Source organism: Sinocyclocheilus rhinocerous, unplaced genomic scaffold (genome assembly GCF_001515625.1).
Source record: "Sinocyclocheilus rhinocerous isolate Xijiao unplaced genomic scaffold, SAMN03320098_v1.1 scaffold942, whole genome shotgun sequence".
Classification (NCBI taxonomy): Eukaryota; Metazoa; Chordata; class Actinopteri; order Cypriniformes; family Cyprinidae; genus Sinocyclocheilus; species Sinocyclocheilus rhinocerous.
Window position 1 is genome coordinate 2,168,553 of NW_015627890.1, and position 6,355 is coordinate 2,174,907.

The following is a 6,355-nucleotide window of genomic DNA, read 5'->3' on the forward strand; positions in this document are numbered from 1 at the left end:
TGAAATGTTGTGGAAGGACCTGAAGCAAGCAGTTCATAAGAGGAAACACACCAACATCACAGAGTTGAAGTGGTTCTGTATGGGCTAAAATTCCAACCAGCCGTTGTGCAGGACTGATCAGCAGTTACAAGAAACATTTAGCTGCAGTTATTGCTGCAAAATGGGGGTCAGGCCAGATACTGAAAGCAAAGATTCACATACTTTTGCCACTGACGGATATGTAACACTGGATCATTTTTCACAATAAATAAATCACAAAATATTTATTTTTGTCTCATTTCTTTGACTGGATTATCTTTGTCAACTTTCAGGACTTGAAAACTGATGAAACTGATTATCTTTTGGGTCATATTTATGCAGAAATATAGAAAATTCTGAAGGGTTCACAAACTTTCAAGCAGCACTGTATACATATGTAATCTAAAAGGATAACATGTTCGTTGTCTTTTTTTGTCATGGTCATTGTTTTTGTTTTTTGCAAAAAAAAAGTTTAAAATATACATATTTTTTCAATTATTTCATGTTGTTGTCTTTTTTTGTCATGGTCATTGTTTTTGTTTTTTTGTTTTTTGCAAAAAAAAAGTTTAAAATATACATATTTTTTCAATTATTTCATGTTTTTTCAACTTTTTTAAATGCAAAAAAAATTTCTTTTCATATGTAAAAACAACAAAAGATTATTGGAATATGTTTTACAAGAAAATACTATTTCAGTCTTTTTACTTCAAAATTTCATGGTTTTTTTTCATTGTGTTACTTGGCATTTCTTTGTAAATATTTGTGAAGTTTACAAGCTGTTTCTGAGTGAAAATTGTTACATTGTTTTTAGTGTACACAAGACCACAAGTGAAAATATTTATTTTTTATAATTATATAGTTTTTATATATTATTTAACTTTTTCATATAAAAAATGAAAACATTTAATACAAATGTATTTATTACAAATTATTTAATCAACATAAAAATTTCTGTGAATTTAATTTAATTTAAAAATGGACATTAATTTCATGTTTCCTTCTAATTTACTTAATTGATTAGTAACCAAGATATAGTATAGAATATAAACTGTGATTTATTTTACATCCTTCTCTTTTATCAAAATCTAAAACTTTCTTTTTCTAGGTTTCAAATGGATGTTCAGTCCCTGATTTTTTTTACTTTAGGACCCCATGTGAAATCTGACATCCGTCAGGAATCAGTAGGTGGTATCGCCACATTGAGATTCCGGATCTTGTTTTTTTGGGATGATCCTGCATGTGGCTTCATGTCTTTATATGCTTAACAAGATCTGTGACCCAACTTCTTCCACAGCAAACTGGGTGTTAAAAGAGTTGACAGCGAGCCTTAACACACAGGCCTCGTTATTTTAGACAGTGACCCTTATCTCTCCAGCACTCACGTTTCAGCATGGCGCTAAACACATTTATTTATTACTCTACAACTTTGATAGTGCCTTTCATGCATGTTATTTTACGTCAACTGAGTGCAGTGCTACAAGTAACGAGATATCTCTGTTTCTCCTCTCACATATTGTACAGACCAGAATATCACAGAAACTTGGATGTGCTATCTTTGGACTTGGACTAGTAATCTAAAAGTTTTGCATTTGCAAGCACCACTCACATTTTCTTTAAAAAATGTAGTTTGAAATACATGAACGTGTCCCATATTGGATGGTCTTCTTCAATTTTTAATGCTCATGTAGCATTTCTGAACAGTCTGGTTATGTGTGGCTTTGATTGGCAGTTTTGGAGAGCGTATAGGGCTCTTGACAGAACTCCCATTCGCCTCTTCCATCCAAAATCCATCAGAAAGCAGTTCACTATAAGAGGCCTGAAGGAGAGAGGAAATCTAATTAAAAACTCCAGGGGCATCAGAAGAAGGTTCTGTGGTAACAAAAAGGCGAAGTTTAATTCAGTCCAGTTAATTGAATCTACAAGCCTTCCAACACTTTTTGCTGCTCAGGCGTTCTGCGGCGTTGACTCTAAAGGACCCTTCTTTCTGCACACGTTTCCTTTCCAGTGCTTCTCAGGGATTAAATCAATTTCGTTCAGGGGTCACTTTTGAGTGCCCTTCTGTAACATACAGAGCTGTTTAGTAAAGGGTCACCACTGACATTTTTAGTGCATGTAATGCCAATGTTTGGTTAGGGATGACATGAACAATGAAAATTAAAAGGTGTCATTAATCACCTTCACTTATGGTGTATAAATGATAAATTATATAAATAATAAATAATGTATATTTATAAAATGTGTATATATTTAGAAATATAATGTATTTTAATAGCATATAAAACTTTATTTTGTATAATTTTAAGTTATATTTCTTACATATTATATATCTATTTATTTATTTATACAGTACACATAGTTTAAGTTTTATGATTCACTAGTTTGACGAATCAAACTCTTAAATTAGAGATGAATCATCTGTCTAAACTCTGTCTTATGCTGAGTTCACACTGCACGATTTTCAAAGAAGTCGTATCACTGCTGGTTTCACACTGAACGACTATCTGGGGTAGCATTCAGTTGCTGCTGTGTTCACACTGCACGATGGAACGACGACAGGAGGTTTCACACTGCTTGACTTCACAATAGGAAGAATCGCCGACAGCTCTGTCTGGTGCAGGGTTGCCAGGTTTTCGCTACAAAACCCGCCCAATTACTACAATATACAGTGGGTACGGAAAGTATTCAGACCCCCTTAAATTTTTCACTCTTTGTTATATACTGATTTTCCTCCGATTTCAGGCATTTGTCGGCGATTTCGCAAAACCTGTCGGCGAGTGAAAAATCGGGCTAAAATCGTGCAGTGTGAACTCGGCATTACAAGACAAAGAAGGGTCACAAAACTAATCTAATGTCTTAAGGAAACTTGATGACAAAATAAAAAGTGCATTTAAATTATTGGTGTTGCTGGAATTCATAAATATTTGATATATTACCCAGCCTATTCCTGTATATCAATAGCAGGTCCATATTACAAATCCCTTCACTTTGTTTCTATTAGCACGGAAGAATAAGTCTATGATCCGATCTTATTCTGTCAGTGTGTAGTTCTTTGCCTGCTTCCCCTTAATCTAAATTAACATACTTACTGCCCATTCGTACAGCTCACAAAGAAGCTGAAAACAAATGATAAAGCCAGACAGGAGGAGAAAGAAAGAGAGAAGGTAGCAATCAGAGAAATCGATGTCTAGATATATTGTTCAGTGGCAGATAATGAGATTTTCATGACATGGTGGGGGAGTTATTGAATTTGGTGAGACAGCAACATGCTTTTGATGTCGATCCATCCAGGATAAATCTGAGGATCAAACATGTTGTTGGTCATTTAACCTTCTCACCTGTTAAGTTGATGTTTCAAGCGTGTCGCATCAAATTAGCTAGCAGAATTCAGCCATTCGTCCATTCATGTGGCTCTGATTAATGCAGAAGACCAGACTGGTCAAGTCAAGAAGGTGCAGCAGCAGTAGGTCTTGATTATGGTGCTGGAGACTGTTTCTACACATGAAAATCCTAAGAATGAGAGAATGCACACACCAAAAAAAAACTGTAATTCTGTGGTGTTTTTTAGTTTGAAAATGCTGAAAATACATCATTTTTCTGGGAGTAATCAATAATTCGTCCATTTAAATTCTTCTTTTAACACAGACTGACATCAACTTAACCACAAAACAATAAAAGGAGTAAACAGTGGGAGCACAAATTAGCTGTTAATGAGAACACAAAGCCTTTGCTGTCTCCTTGTCACAATAGCTTCCCCAACTCATGCATCTGCAGTAAACATATTTCAGTTTGGCCTGCCGTCCTCTTATCCAATCAGAGACCGGAAGGAGTGCATGCTCATTAGAGACTCTATGGCAGGGATCCTCAAATCTGGCTCGCGAGATCCACTTTCCTGCAGAGTTTAGCTCTACCCTAATCAAACACACCTGAGTTTGCTAATCAGTGTCTTCAGGATCATTAGAAAATCACAGGTAGGTTTGTTTGATTATAGGGTTGGAGCTAAACTCTGCTGGAAAGTGGATCTCGCGAGCCAGATTTGAGGATCACTGCTTTAGAGGCTCAGGTGTGAAGTCCTGTCCGAGCTCATTTGTACATTGTTGCTATGTTTATTAAGGCCTCAGCTAGCTGTTGTTGTACTTAATGGTCCTCATCTTTAAAGCGTAATATATATCATGGATTGTATGAATTATGTAACCAATGTTAGCATTTCAATAAGATGATTATCTTGAACAGGCTTAATTTAATAGACTCTTTGAGTCATATTACAAATAGCAAGAATTATTCACTTATCCGATTAATAATGAATTCACAAAAGTTGTGAAAGCTAGCTTTAAATTACACTGTCCACTTCAGCCGAGGGTGAGTGTAGTGTCAGTGGCTCACTAATTGCTGTCATTCCACCAGGCAGCTGTTGGCTATTAGAGGTCTTTGTTCCAGATGTTGTGTCATTATAATGGACTTGATCATCATAATGGCTTCTGAAAGATGATTGGCTGTCATTTCTAGGCCTGATAATGCAGCCGTTGCTCTTTCTGCAAAATGGCCTCTGTGGGAAACTATGTATGCACTGCAGTGTAATAAAATATATGCTATTGAAATGACAAAGGTTACGAGACGCAAAGCAATTTCCTATGTAATGTTTGTGCTTCAGAACACAAATGGAAGTGAATGCGTGTGTCACAATGGCCAATCTTTATGTCAGTGGATCTCTCTGATATAGAATCTGAAAATTGTCGCTGTCTCTTAAGAACATAAAGGAATGGCTCGGTTATTTGCCATGCATTCAAAAGGGAACGTCCTTTAGGCATGGATTGCTCAAATTGTATTATGGCATAATGATGTGTGGTGTTCTGAGACCCAGCATCTGTGGCAGCGAAAAGGGAATGTGTGTATGTGTGTGCGAGGGAGAGAGGGAATTGAAGTGCCCTACTAGCTGTGTTTGGGTATGACTCCATGGAGAGTGGCAGTGATAAGAGAAGGCTCCTGCAGAGTTTAGCTCTACCCTAATCAAACACACCTGAGTTTGCTAATCAGTGTCTTCAGGATCATTAGAAAATCACAGGTAGGTTTGTTTGATTATAGGGTTGGAGCTAAACTCTGCTGGAAAGTGGATCTCGCGAGCCAGATTTGAGGATCACTGCTCTATGGTATACAAATGTTATTTACAGATCAGTCAGCAGATCTAATTAAATTTTTATAGGCCTACTAACCTAAATAGCAATCTGTCTAATTCCTGTGCCACTAGTGTTACTAAGCGAACTTACAAAAGTAAATAAATTAGCCTTTTAATACCTTTTAATACCACAGGAATCCAGACTGCAACTAAAACGGCAGCAAACGCGACAAAAAAAATTAAAAGTAAAATAAAAAATAAAATACAGTCGAGAAACCTTTGTGTGTGTCCATATGAGTCAGATCTCGTGGCAGTGTTTCGCGCTCAAACAAGCACAGCGCGTGAAGTGATGTCCGAATCGTGAACAAATGACTCTTATGAACCGGTTCATTTTTTAATGAGTCAAAAAGATTCGGAAACAAAATTGTCGTTCTCACTCGTTGGTAAAAGTTTTGAATCGGACTCACTCGGCTCACTCACTCAATCGTTCAAGGCCGTTACTGATTCCCTTATTGAACCGCGAGTCAATAGGCTTGTTTGTATGGGAAGCCAAACAACCCAAATGTGGGACGAAACGGCGCGGTATTAAAGTGTTCGCGCCGCGCTGACCTGTCATAGGCGTGGCTCAATGGACCGAGCGGCGCGACCGACTCAACAGTGCAGAGAGGACGTGTTTACTAGCGCCACCGAACTGACAGCGCGGCGCGAACATTACTCTTCTCCTTCTTCTTCATGTTTTATGGCGGGTGGCATCCAACGTTAAGGTGCATTACCGCCACCTACTATGCGAACATTACTCTCCGCAGAAGTTCGTGTTTTTTTCCTGCACATAACATAATGAAGATCAGTATTAAGTTATTACGTTTCTTTTGCTTACCTTTCTACTACATGTAAACAGTTGTACTTTGAAAAACTGCAAATATAAAATATATAAGACTTTAATAAATGTACAATACCATAGTCCTCTTGAGGAGCACACCCAGCTTCTAGTATATATATATTTTTTATTTTGTACTTAGTTATTATTGTTGTTGTCGTCAAGTTCTACATTCAGCACAATATTGCCCATTTTAAATTTGAACTATTATTAAATAGCCTAGTATATATATGGGATTTTTGTTGTCTCTAGTAAAGGGAACGTTGTTATTTAACTTTAACATTGCAATTTTATATAATGGATACGGTTTGTAAGGCTTTTCTCTACACTCCAAATTAAATAAATAAATA

The 6,355-nt window shown here is 36.7% G+C and overlaps 1 long non-coding RNA gene across 1 annotated transcript; it reads right to left on the bottom strand.

Moving 5' to 3' along the window:
• Positions 1-1,726: 1,726 nt before the first annotated feature.
• On the bottom strand, positions 1,727-5,471 carry LOC107736370 (uncharacterized). Its single transcript, XR_001639649.1, has 3 exons — positions 5,406-5,471; positions 3,354-3,525; positions 1,727-1,834 (listed from the first exon to the last, which is right to left on the bottom strand). It is a non-coding gene; the product is annotated as an uncharacterized LOC107736370 (long non-coding RNA).
• Positions 5,472-6,355: the final 884 nt, after the last annotated feature.